This window comes from Caloenas nicobarica, chromosome 3, assembly GCF_036013445.1.
Source record: "Caloenas nicobarica isolate bCalNic1 chromosome 3, bCalNic1.hap1, whole genome shotgun sequence".
Taxonomy (NCBI): Eukaryota; Metazoa; Chordata; class Aves; order Columbiformes; family Columbidae; genus Caloenas; species Caloenas nicobarica.
Genome location: NC_088247.1, coordinates 70,114,562 through 70,129,041, shown reverse-complemented (window position 1 = coordinate 70,129,041; position 14,480 = coordinate 70,114,562).

Sequence of the window (14,480 nt, the reverse complement as noted above, 5' to 3'; positions counted from 1 at the left end):
ATTTCACAGCAACCTTACAATTCAAGAAGCTCATTGTCAAGTAAGAAAGAATACATCAAGCAAGGTCCGTAATTCAACAACAGAAGTAATTCGTAGTCCCGTTAGTCCTTCCTAGCAGAAAGGAGAGGCAAAAATAAAGGACAGCCACAACTTGTTCATTAGCTGTAGAAAGGATTTGTTTCAGAGCAAATAGGGAGAGTTGTCACGGAATAACAACCTAGCAGCATGTCATGCTGTGTGGGAATGTTTCTAAATGCTTCCACAACTATTGTACAATCTCTCTCTCAATAATATGCTCCTTAAATCTTTGGGAGCGTTTCCTCTTTAGAACTCCCTTTTTAATATTATATCCATGAGCCAAATTCACTTAAGAGTGAGTTTTTATTCATTTGTGAAATACAAAACAAAGCAAAATACATTAATAGACAACATGCTTTATGTTAGAATCACTATATAATTCTGCTCGACTTGTCCATTGGCCTTGTTTAGATTGTGAACCTGGTAGCATAGGGGAAGTGCCTTCCTTGGTCTCTCCTCTATGTGCAAGTTCTCAGCAGTTACAACACCAGTAATTTCCCCTTGTAACTACAAATATTTCCACCTCTATGAGGTGCTTCTCCATTGAGACCTCTGTGGATGTCATTAAAGAGGTTTAATTGTATGCCACAATCTCTACTTACCGTCTTTATACACGGGCTACACTAACTTAAAAAACCAATGATTTAAGTATTTCATTTTTGGGCTGTTCAGAATACTGTAGTAGATACCAGAAGCCCCCAAATCATTCTCACAGCTGTTTAGAGTTCTCATGGAATGAGGATGTAAATGGAAAACAGAGGTGTAATGTGGTGATAGCTTAAGGCAGGCAGAGATGATGAGTTTTCATCCAAACTTTGGGCAAAATCTAATGGCACAAGAGCACTTAAATTCAGAAACCAATTCTATGATAATTCAGTGGCATTTTTAATCATGGCGAACTATTTGGAAGAACAGTGAGCACAGCCTGAGATACACAGCAAACGGACCTGCTAGTCAATGATGAACCAGGAGAAAGTGCAGATGACTTCACTTCTTGTGATGTCTTTCACACTGAATTGTTCTGATGTGTTGCGAATCTCTGCTAAAGGCCCAAGTTTCCTTGTATGCAGACATTAGGGTTGCTCAAAATGCCTGCAAATCAAAGCATATATGATCTAGTTTTAAGTTTTAAAGTCTCATTTGAAAAATCTCTGAGGCACATACCACATCAAACCCAATTATCTGCTTCCAAAAAAGATGAAGGGTTTACTAATTATGCAGCTGATCTGTTATGCCATAAACACGTGCATTCTAGACAAATCCAGGAAATGGCTCAATTTTCTGAAATTCCTTCAAAAACTATGCATTCCAGACATACTGAGGAAGACCTTTTAGCAAAAAAATGAAGGATCACCATACATTTATTGTGGGGTTGTCATATGCAGGGACAGGAGTTGGACTTGATGAGACTCGTGGGTCCCTTCCAACTCAGGACATTCTATGATTCTATGATTATCATACAGAGATTACCATAGGAGATTTTACCTTTATTCTTTAACAAGCTTACCTGAACTAAATCATAATAAACACCAGTCATATTTTCTCAGAGCATCTAAAGAAACTACATGACACCAAGGATGGGTATTAAAGTGTAGAGCTTTTAGTTTCTAGATTGATTTTTTAAAAACTGATTTATGTCATTTTTTTGTGTCTGAAAAACATTAGCACTCTATTGTCTAGTTTAATATCATAAGAGGTGAAAGAAAACTCTTTACTTTTATTTACTTACTCAAAGATTTTATACTGTCATTATCCCTGCAAGTATCTGAACAGCATTCATGTAAAGGTGGCTGAAAGAGCAAATCCTCTTTATGTAACTGAAGGTATTTTTGTCTTCTCAGAGCTAGAAACCCTCCTCTTGTTGAGGATGTTTTGTAGGAAATGGATACTGCTTCTGGTTTGCCAAGGAAAGATGGCCTAGGTGTTTACATGGTCTGCATGTTCATTTGCCCATCAGTCCCTTCCATACCAGGTGTTGAAGAAACTGGTTCATTTCAGTCATGCACAGATGGAGAAAGGGGAAGCAACATTACAGTCTTAAGTAATATTATGTTTCAAAAAAGTCAGGAACTGGATTTATGGTACATGCCCAAATCTCACCACAGGAAAGCACGTGAAATTTGTCCACCCTGCATCCAGTTGGGCAGCAGTGCACCAGTCCATCAGTGGTCACACCAGCTCTGGCCTGACATCAGGACAAGCACAGCTCCATGCCATCCCTAGCATGAGTGGTGTCTTCCTCAGCATGTTCTGAGTTTTCTGAAGTGAGAAGGCAGAAGCATTAGGACAATGAAAAGATGCAACTTCATTCAGTTCCATTGGTTCATTGAAAAGCTTGTTTAATTTAGGTATTTGGTTTTGTTCCTTCAGGGACAGAACCTTTTTTGCCTGTTTGGGTTTCTATTTTCTGGTTGTGCTTTTTTAGTGAGTGTGAACAAGCATAATGAATGCTCGAAGGTATAAAATCGATGACAGCCAAGGCTGCTTGGCAGTTCCCAGAGGAAAGTGGGTTGATCTAGCAGAACAAGCACTGGATTGAGCCCTGAATTCCAGCTCCAGTTCTGCCATTGATTCCTCTCATGGCCTCCAGAGAGAGATTTTTTTCCACTTCCATGGACAGTAAATGGAGGTAAGATGCATTTTGTCTCATAACAGAGATATAATCAATAAAGTTTACAATTCATTTGGGTGCTGTTGTGAGAAATGCTCAAGAAAGGATCATGAGGAAAGGAATAATTCTGCATTCATTCCATATTGTAACCATTAGTTAAGTAGCAAGGATAAAAACAGTGAACAGATGTTGGATTCTGTAAGCTTACTCCACTACACTGAATGAAGCTGGGAACAGGGGAAGAATATGGTTGTGTTATCAAGGACTGGCACATATATGGTGCCAAATTAAGGCTGGATGGGCAGCCCCACTTCTGGCATTTCATAACTTTGAATGCTTGGCTTTTCAAACAGAATATTATTTCTTAAATATCTAAAAATGTAGTTTCAGTCAATTGTACTGTGCAAAAAAAAGTCCACTGAAAAATATCCACCAAAATGACACAACGGGGTTAGAATTTGCATTATGTACAATGGGCAGCAGTTGTTGGTATATTAAACAAAGAGGTTAAGAGATCACTGGATGATGGGTTCTTCAATCCAGGAGTTGAGTTGCATGGGAGAAACTCCTATTGCTGCATGTGGCCAACCTGTGTAGGAAACCTGTAGACTTTGCTCTCTCAGTAGTCATTTAATAAAGCACTTAAACACATTAGCTGTGAGGCATGAGTCTAATTTATCACCTCGGCTTTCCTACACCAACTCATATGTTTGAAACTAAGCATATCCTAAGTACTCTGTTGGACTGAGACTGGGTTTTGTTAGTCTTGTAGTTTTCAAAAACTACTAAATTTACTCCAGTCCTCAGCCCTTTATAAATAGATCTTTGCTGTAGTTGAGAGATATAAACTAAAGAATCATTGAAACTAAAATCAGAACTCTTGAAATACATTACTTTTTTCAAAAATCAAAATTGCTATTAGGTCAAACTCTTCAAATTTCAAACATCTTGGGTAATTTTCTGGAGGGAAGAAGAATAACAGTAGGTCAACTGGAAAAAAAAAAAAAAAAAGACTTCTTTGAAGTAGTTTATAAGAAGCTGCCAGAAGAAATGTTTTCAATTAGGAGAAAAAGAAAAAAACCCTCCCTTGGTGTCTATGATATGTCATGTGACAAGCTGCTATTTGAAAAGACTGTTTGTGGTTCTTAAAACTTCACATTTGAGAACCAATTTTGGGAGAAAAGCTCTCTGATCTGCAGGACACATACAAGAACATGTTATATGAGACATTTTAAATAAACACCTTCAGTTCTAAAAGGCATTTCTATCTATGCAATCTGTAACTCAGTTCTTTAAGTGCGTTTCCTTCTGCCAAGAACTGGGTTCTTTTGAATTCTTTGGTGTTTTGCATCTATTGCAGTAGGAAAATGCAACAGTAGCTCCAAAGAGCTGATACCTGAGCTCTACAACCAGCCAGCTTGTTGTTGGGAAGAAAATGTCCATCATCTGGAAGCCATGTGTGAAGAACTTAGTATCTCCATCACAGACACAAGTCACAGACACAGAGATGCAACAGCATGGAAAGGAGTGGGTTTGCGCTCTGTGGTCCACCATACTTTATCCCACTGAATTTTCTGTGTGCATGTTTCAGACCAAGTTAACATGTAAGAACTATCTCTACGACAAAAGTGGTTAGACAGCATTAAAATTGTTGACATCACTACCAGTAGTTAGAGGATTAGATTAAACAAACGAGGGAACAAACCACAGACTGCAGCATTTCTGAAGTAGTCAGGAACTTTTTGTTCCTATAAATTAAATGACAGATTGATTGTGCCTGGTTCGTAAACTTTAGACAGTATCTTAGGAAGATACTTAGAGAAGTTAAGTTTCTTTAGTAGAATATTTTAGCAGGAGAAAATAGCAGAAAAGAATTCAAAGAGGAATTGAAGTAAGATAAATAGGTACTGATAGAAAAATCAGTAGAAATACTTAATTTTAAGCTACAAAATTTTTTTTCTCTTTTATAAAAATTACATATGAACTTAAGGACTCTTCGTCATCAGTCATGCATCAGACTAATAATTATAAAAGTATACTTAACTGATAGGTTTTCATCTCAAGTTTTCCAAAGTTAATGTAATTATTCTTATTTTGTAGATGATGAACCTTGACCAGAAAGAGTGTATGACTTTTCTGGCATTGTGCAGCATGTTAGTAGCAGCTGGAAATAAAACAAAAACAGAGATTCTGGGATATTGGTTTGACATTTCACACCATGGTGCCTTCCTAGAAATGAGAGATGACTTAGGACTGAGGGCCAGACACACATAGTAAGTTTTTTGAGGAATCTGTGATGAAGTTTTCTTTTTGCCTTTTCTTTTTGCCTTCCTGCTTTCGTTGTGAATGTGCTACAATTGTCTGTGTCTCTTTTGTGGTTCTGCCTAGTTTGATTTGTGTGTTTTGGGGCTCTCTTTATGATGTGATGACTTTCTGAAACTGAAGGTTCTGAAATCAGGCACAACTCTGCACATTGTCTTCTCTTTCTCCCTATTTTGTCTGTCTGTCTTCTCTTTAATTTCTTGAAAATTGGTAGTAATTTAATAGATCCTATTTCTTCCAGATTTCCTTGCAGCATTGCTCAGTCCAATTTTAAGAATTCACCATACTTGCCATCTTTTTAAATTTCACTGGCATCTCTAAGCTGCCCAAGCAAAATCAGTTATGCTGAGCTGAAGTACTCTGGAATGAAAGCTTCTTCCCTCGTCCAAAGAACCCTAGGAAAACACTTGCTGTCTTCCAGATTCCTACACTAGAAGGCAATTGCTGTCCTCTAATCAAGTGATTAGTCACCTCTAGGAAGCTTAGAGACAAATGTCTCCTGAAAACCTTGGATCAAATCAAAAGCTTGTTCATAGGCTGTTTGTGCTGAATTAATTGCTTGTGAATGATATGAAGTGTAAAGTCTGAGAATATTATGAATATTATGTCTGACATAAACAGACTGTGCTCACAAAGCAAAGTATTTGGAAGTAGAGAGATTTGCAACGTAACTCGTGTTACTGTGGTGAGATGGAAAGTGAGATAAAAATTATAATTTCATTCTAAGTTGTCCAATCGGAGGAACAATCCTAAAACCTAAATATGTAACCCAGTGGCAGTTTTATGTTCTCTCTTGGGAGTAGTTTGCAAGCCAGCAAATTATAATCAGTCATTAATAATCTCCAGTATAACTTGATAACAGACAATAAGCCAGATGCCCTTTTCCTTGCTCATTGCTGCTCATGGAATTAGCAACAATTACATCCTAATGTTCAGCTTGATTGTTATTCAGCTTGAAAAGAAATTCCAAATATCCTGATCTGATATGGGTCAGGGCTTATTAATTTGTTTAATTAATTCACCTCTCTCACTAGCTATGGAAATTAATGAACAAAACAAACCAACAAAAAAAACCCCACAGAGAACCTGGGCTTTTGAGACATTATGTATGGGTAAATGTGCAATAATTTTTTGAAAAAAATCCTGCATCTATCTTTTAGAAGAGTATATCATAAGCATTAAACACGGGATTGGACTAGATGATCTTTTGAGGTCCCTCCCAATCCTTAATATTCTGTGATTCTGCAATATTCAGTTGCCAGGACTTCTGCCTAGAGAGAGCTCTTTGTTTTCTTTTTTGTTCAGACATGTTAGAGATGTGTAGGCCATGAGGTATCTATAGAATAAATAGAGAGTGAGAAAATAATGCTGCAGCTTAAGTAGACCAAACTGACAGTAGCTTATGTTTAACTGTCTATTGCTAACAATGCAGAAAATAGGCACCGGTGTTTTAGATGAGCCCACAAACAAAAATAAAATTATGGAAAAATGATAAACGACCATAGCTAAAAGGAGCAAAATGTGCATAGTTCAGCAGTACAGTGATGAAAATTGGCACTGACCCAAGAGTCATGCCAGTCTGAAGGACAAGAATGTCTTGGGAGCTGACCAGAGCAAGGATAGATAAGTGATTGTCCTTGTCCCTCAGCTGATCAGCCAGCTGGCAAAAGTGCTCGGCCCCCCTTCGCCGGCTGCCAGCTCTGCACGGACTGAGCGGTGCTGCTCCTCAGGCAGGATCTGGCAAACAAGGCACATACAGCCTGGGCCAGGTCAAGAACTGGAGCATTGTGATGGAGTGCACATTCAAGGAAGAAAATGGCTTCAAGGACACTCTAATCCTGTACACACACACACACACACACACACACACACAAAAAGTGCTTTTCTCAGTGAATGATGAACCTGAAGACTGTTCTGTCTGCAAATACAGGTAAAGCAATTGCAGAATTAAACCCAGCTTCATTCTCACACAATCATAGTAGTCACACACTATATTTGCATTCTAAATACGTTATTTCCACACTTTCCGTTAAAGACCACTGATTGAAAAAAAAAGCTAATGTGATTAGCAAAATACATTTTGCTTATGTAGATACATCAAGCCTGAAGGTCTTTAAAGATGTAAGAATCTCAGATAGAACATTCAGATGAAGAGAATACACCAATGTGGAAACAGATAGGACTTTTTTTTTTTTAATGGTTGAAAATGGTGGCGAACCTATAAAACTGTTATTCAAATACATACAGAAATGAGGAGCAGTGGGGATAGGATGATATAGTATTGCAGCAGGAGCTAATAGCTTTCCCAGTAATGAAGGCTGGGAATATCCATTATTGTTCTTTAGCCTGATTGAAACTTAAGGAAACCTTATTCATGCCAGGTATCTGGCTCAGGCTGAAAACCTCTAAAATTTGTCAGCAAGAGCCGTTCAGCCATTTCTCAATAATAAATTAGAGGGGAAAATATGATTGTACCAGGTCAAGGGGAAAAGCTTTTTTTTGTCTGGAAAGGTTTGAACTCCCATGCTTGTCAGCAGGATCTTGAAAACTGACACAGGAGAAGCGCAGGGGTAGCACAAATCAAACTTCACATACCCACAAAAAACTCTTAAAATTGGTCAGGGGCCTCTTAGACACCTCAGTTCAAACATTACTTTTAGCAACTGTCAGTTAAAATCAGCTGTAAGAAAGACACACAGTTACAACCTAAATTCCATCATGATCTCCACATAAATTAGACTGAAGCTACTATTTACTTTGTTTGTAATATGATGTGCTGCATTGCATGAGCTCATGGTCTGCTTAAGGCACAGAATAGCAGTGAGGCCAACACAAAATACAGTAAGTACGATTAGTTTAATTCAAAATCTCTGTCAGATAAGCTTGCCTTTTTGAATTGGAATATAGAAAAGAAAGGGCATCTTCATCTCTCCTGTCATAGCTGTGAAACTGTGTAGCAAAGAATGCAATGGAAAGTATCTACATTTTCAGTTGAACCTGCGATGACCGAACAAGTATGATGTATATTTATGTTTACATGCATATAGTCTATATTTTCCGGTGTGATGTAATACTGTTTTTTTCCATTCTGTGTCCCACCACAAAAACTAAGAAGCTGGATGCATGTGAGAAAGCTTGTGCACATGAATAACCTCTAGAAAGTGAGGTGGATGGGATGACTCACGATGTCTGAAGTTCTGCACTTGTTCAGGTGTGTAAGCAGAATGGGGACTTAGTATTACGTAGTTTAAAGAATGTCACAGAACACTTTTCATTTCAGTTTTTCTACTTTGCTCCATGTGTAAGATACAACAAATGATGCTGCTTGGAAGAGTTGTTATAAATGAAATAAATTTTAACTAATTAAAATGAAATGTGGGGATCAATGTGGATTTCTTTACATTAGCATCCAGTTTTCACTCTTGTCACTCTATGTAATTTGGTATCTATGTTTCCAAGTTACATCTTTAGTCATACTTCTGTAGCTGCAGATATTGTTAATTGTGGTACAGGAACAGTACACTTGTCAACCAAGATAAGCTAAGAACAATAAGGATTTTATATAAGAATGATACAAAACATTATATTGCCTCATCGACACGTACTACAGTCCGCCCTTGTCCAGCTGGAGATGCCACCAGTTGCTGCTATAGTAAACTCTCTCACCTCACCCCTTCCTTCAGCTGCTCACAGTCTTCATATTTGACTGGAGGTGCCATTAGTTAATCACCATCAGGTAGGCCATTCCCTGGTCTTCTATATTGATATCAAAATAACCCTGACTTTGCGGAAGAGATCAGGTGGAGGCACTGTGGATGGAAAGTAAGGGCGGGTGTTCCCTTCCTAGCACATGGCTTGGGAGTACTGAGGACAATAAGGGGATGACTAGTGAATGTTGGAAAAGGTGTTGGGGAAATCTGAGGAAATAAGGACCCCTAACAAACTAGAGTGAACAGCTAGTAAGGGAAGAAATAGTGTACAATAATCCTTCCCTCTCTGTCTTCCTTCACTGAACTGCAGTCAACCACTGTCCTCCCTCCTGGCCCTCAGTCTTCAGACCTACAATGATGTTCTACAAGTACTCCTATTTTGCCACAAATATGCTTGCCAATGACCCTCTTGAGGAGCACTGCACTGGTTCAATACTAGAGTACTGAACAATTATCTTCTTCGGAGTGCTGATAATGAAGGCAAAAGATTTACCATTCTCATGTGCAAAGAGGAAAAAAATAAATATTTGCAGTGGAGAGAATTCAAATGCTGTTTCTCTCATTCTGTTGTCTAACTAGATATAGATGTACCAAAAGAAGGCAAGGAAGAATTCAGCAGATCTTCAGCATTTTCACTACCGCCTGCCCTCATGTCATGTGTTGCAGTCACAGCCAGAAGACAAGAGAGTCTCTGAGGCCCTCTTCTAGCCCAAGCAGTATTGTATCCACTCACCTCCTGACTAACACAAAGGCACAGAAAACTTTTCAAAAGAACAGAATTAACAACAAAACAAGCATAGCCCGGAATTTGGCTAACAGGAAGCCTGTAGAAGAGGAACAAGTACACTTGATTGCCATGTGAAGATGGAAGTCCAAGCTCTGCAACATTTATTTGCATAGATTACAGATGAGTTCATCTGAGGGGGAATATCTTATCCTCTCTGCAAGACCATCAGGCCTCGTGAAAAATGTCTCTGTCTGGGATCATCAGGGCTCACTCCAGACATTTGCCAAAGACTGGCAAATGTCACTGTTTGATGTGACTTCCTTATGGCTTGTTTCTGTTCCTCTTCTAGACAGAAGCATTCGTCCATTACTTCATTGTATAGACCATTATTTTATGGGTTTTAATAAAATCTTAACATTCCTTTTTCTAGATTTTCTAATATATATTTGTGGTTGTCTAATAATAGTTTTGCTTGCAGGCATCCAGGATACATTTTACAACTGACACAGACACAGTATCTGTATTTCCACAACTACATCTTTCAAGTATCAGTAGAATTGTCCTATATGGAGGCTGTGTGTATGTTACAAGTTCAAATCCACATAATACCGTTAAATTCATGGTCAGGAGACAACAGTATATCATATCGCCTTGTAGGAAGTGAAGCCCCACACAAGCTAATAAATATAATCTTAGCTTTCTGTGCATGGGTGTTCTCATACAATTGATGGAGAATATTTTCAGTGGGCGAAAACTAAGCATGCATTTGTAGACCGTAAACTCATATATAAGTTTTGTGTAACTTTAATTCAGTCCTCTTGTCTATATGCTTTGTTGTCCAGTGTTTTACTCGGCCATAGCAGTATTTTTCCAACAGACCCTCAGCCTTGCATGCTTACCTTGGTCTCTACTTTTTGTATGTTACTATCACTAAAAGTAGTACTTTGGGACATTTCCCCAGAAAAACACTGGTAAAAGAAAGCATTCAGTCACCAGCACTGCTCCAGGCAGTACAATCTGTCTGTTATAACAATACTCTTTCACAACACAGATTTTTTTTTTACCCTTTGACTGTCGGGAAATGCTATATGGAGCAGAGCAAGTGTTCTGGCCATCCTCCACCTGATCAGAAAAGCACATGGAGAGAGGTAACACAGCATGCAAATCTCCTCAGTCATGGGGGCCAAGCAGCTGCGCTCCCTCATATGGATACGGAGAAATCTTCCATGTGCCATACTTCATCCACTTTTCCAGCTGCTCACAGCACCCCTTCAGCTATGAATTTCAATTCTATTGCAACTACTGGGGAGAGTAAAAAAAACCACACCCCTGCGCTTCAGGCAATAATATGCCTCCTGCAGCTTTCCAGGCCTGACTAACTGGCTGAACCTGCTGCTGTCCCTTCCTTGCTGAAGGGCTGACAAGAAGAAACATGAAGAATTCCTTATTTGCTTCAGAAAAGAAAAAGCTCATATGAATGGAAAGATGAATATGAAAAGGAGAAATCATGAAAAAAAACCAAAAACCAGAAGGCCTAAACTGAGGTGAGGTAAACAGCTTTCAAGGGAAGAGGAAATAAAAATAGAAACCAAAAAAAAGACAAATAGGGAAGGTATTAAAGAATAACAGTTGGTATGATGAAAATAGAAGGGAGATAAGGCAAAATAATGTTGTAGAGGAAGTGGAGGATAGACTAACATGGGAAAGATTAGAAGAAGCAGTCTTGAAGGAAGAGAGATACAAAAAGTCATTAAGGATCAGCAAAAAGGAAGCTACAATGTCATCTTACTGGCAAAGCTATTTTACCAGTCCTTTGGTATTCATTGTGTAATGGCCACTAGGCCACCAAAAGTTCTGAAGCATTTCCAGTGAGTAACGAGTTCCTCGAACCCAGGGGAGGGGGAGGGAGAGGGGATAAACTGCATGTTGATAAACCGCTAATTTAACAAAGAACCCCAGTGGATGGGAAGGCTAATAACAGCAAAGAGCAACTATAAAAAAATAGCTAGTTTTCATTCAGACCAGCCTCCAGCCTTCAGGCTGAGAGGTTGCCAAAAGCCTGTTTGGTAAGATTTACATTTTGTCTTCCTCATTCCTGACATCTCCAATGCAGGAGGAGCGGGGGGGAAGGCAAAACAAAACAAAAACCCCCAAAACAAAACAACAAAAAAACATAAACAAACAAACAAAAACTTTTACAGTTGCTATTTGAAATATGAAGCAGACATATTATTTAAAGGCAACCACCCAGATAAGCTAGTTAAAATAGCACAATAATAACCTTTTTTTGGTCTCCCAGTGTAGGTAACTGAAGGTAAAGTTTAATAATGTAATCTCACTTATCATACCATGATGCCAGCAATCCTTGTTCAATAGAGGACTTTTGCCAACATTCAACTTGGTAAAAAAGAGTCGGTTCATAAATAGAATTACAAGCAAAAGACCAAGTGACAGCAAAATTTAGCACACAGTATAAAGATTATCTATCCTGCACTAGGCAGGTGGTGATTATACATTATTTTGTAACCTCGTGCATGGTTGATTATACTGCACCAGAGAGAGACAGAACAGTAATAACAGGACTGCAAATGACTGAATTTTGACAAGCTGTTCCACACAGATATCAGCCAGCCTGAACAAAATGAATAATAATAAAATTAAGGCAAATTATTAGTTCAGGCAAGATCCATATGTTTGGCATGCTGTAAGGTAATTAGAAGTGATCAAACTATTAATCATGGAAAAATTATCAGTCACATTTTGCCCTTGTTTCTGTTAGTGACTCTTCTGTGAACAGATCATGACTTTTATAGACTTCTTTGGTTTTGATGTTGGTCCTAATTGCTCAAAATCAATAAATGAGGAAAAAATTAATCTACAGGCTTCTTTTGTGCTGTTGCTACCAAATTTCAAGTATACTGAAGTACTCATATTCAGTTTACTATCACTAGTATATTTGCTCACTTAGTTATCTGATCTGGTATATGTTCCCTACTGTTACAAGATGAGGAGGAGGAATGAAGAAAGTAATGGGAGTAATGAATTTCTATGGCACGTGAGATAAAGAGGGTAGTAGGCTGGCCTAACAAATGGTAGGAAATGCCTAAAATTTCTACTCCGTCTATGCAAGGAAAAACAATTATCTAATGATATGAGAAGCCTGCAATTAGAACAAGCAAGCATTCCACCATATACAATATAATGTCAGAATGTGCCTGGCAATCAATTAACACAACTCTCCTGTAGGGTAGGGAAGTACTATAATCACCATCTAACAGGTAAGGAATGAAGACACGAAGACTACATCTAAGGCTGAAGAACTGGCCTTCTGCATTCATGTTAGATCCCAGCCACATCCCTACCGGAGCATGGATTCACTGTCATCCCACCTTGATTTTTGCAAGGAGACAAACTTCAGCACCTATGTGGGGAGAGATCTTCAGTGCACACCAGCCAAATCCCCAATCTGAATGGACCATAGCTGTGCACACAGACAGACATCAGTCTAGGTACAGTTAGAGTGGTTTACCAGAACCCATAGTCACCAAAGTGCATATAACTGAAATAAGGTGTCTCACATCCATCTTCAGCCTCCCAATTAATGGCATTCTTTGTTTATCTCATCTCTTGAGAGCCTGTGCTACCTTGTGCCGCCCTGCACCCCCCCCAAAAAAAACCCTAATTTTCGAGCAACAGTCTTCCCTTAGCTTATATTCTGATGTTGTTACTTCTGCTGGAAAGTAAATAATGAGTAGAATAATTGTCTTAGTACAGCATGATACCTTAAATTAATAAATTTAACCCTAGATCTCTAAATACAACTTTTCTCCAACAACTCTAGCTTTTTTTTTTTATTTACCTTATTTTCCCAAACAGCTGTTCTCTTTACCCACTCCCATCTACACTGCATGCATCATCTTTGTGTGACATGGAAGTAAGCACACTCCAAGCCAACTGAGGAAGTCTGGATTGTTTTACTGAAGCCACTAATTTAAAGCGTAACAAAGGAATTAGTGTAAGCAATAAAGTATTATAAAATCAGGAGCAACTGATGATTGTTTGCGAGATCAGGTACCAGATGTTTTAACCACTACTTTGTTTCCCACTGGAGGCATCCCTTCACTCCTAATTGGATCTTCGCTTGGGCTCATGACTTGGACACACACACGCTGTCTAGACAGTCACGTAACATTTCACTTCCAGAGCAGTCCTCATGCATCTCCAGCACCAAATAGCTGTTAAGGAATTTACACCATAACTGAACACTACAGCACTAAGACTGTACCACTTAGCTGCACAAATCCATCCATCTGGGGTTGTTCCATTTGGAGAGCATGTTAGCAAATATGTTTTTTGATTTTTTTTTTTTCCCCAGCACCTAAAATCTGCATACATGGTACTATGTGGTCCCAGGGCCAGGAAACATGTTGGGTTTTATGTTATGTTGGGTTTTAACAATGTATCTGTTCATTGTCTGATGTATTTTTTAAAACAACCAGAGGGTGATAAAAAATATTTTGCTAGATTAATTTAGGAACAGGAGGGAACCAAATTTAGTTGTAGGTGTTTGATGGGAAATGCTCCAGATGAGGAAGTGATTTCTTCCTTGGTTACCTGAGCCTTGCATGCATGACGGCCTGCGCTGCGTCACTGCTCTTGCCTCTGCCCTTGGCATGTTTGCAGAGGGTGAGCTCAGCACCGCCCTTCCCCGCTGGGCAGTTCCAGGCCTTACTGCACGGCGTGCAAGTGCAGGGAGGCAGCCTGGGCGCAAACATCCTGCGCTCACAGAGCCCCAGGCTGGCTCCAGGTGGGCAAGCCAGCAAGCCCAGTAATGGGTAGGAGACTGTGGATGCGTGTGTGCATTACTGAAGTGCTCCTATTAGCAGACCAAACAGATCAAGCTCTGTTTGTCTCATGAACTTCTTTGCCATAACATGCTTTGCCAAACAGAGAGGAGAAAACTCTAATGTTTTCAGACATTACATTGCTTCCGAGGCTTTGCCAAGGGAAAACTTTGCTGCCATCACCAGCA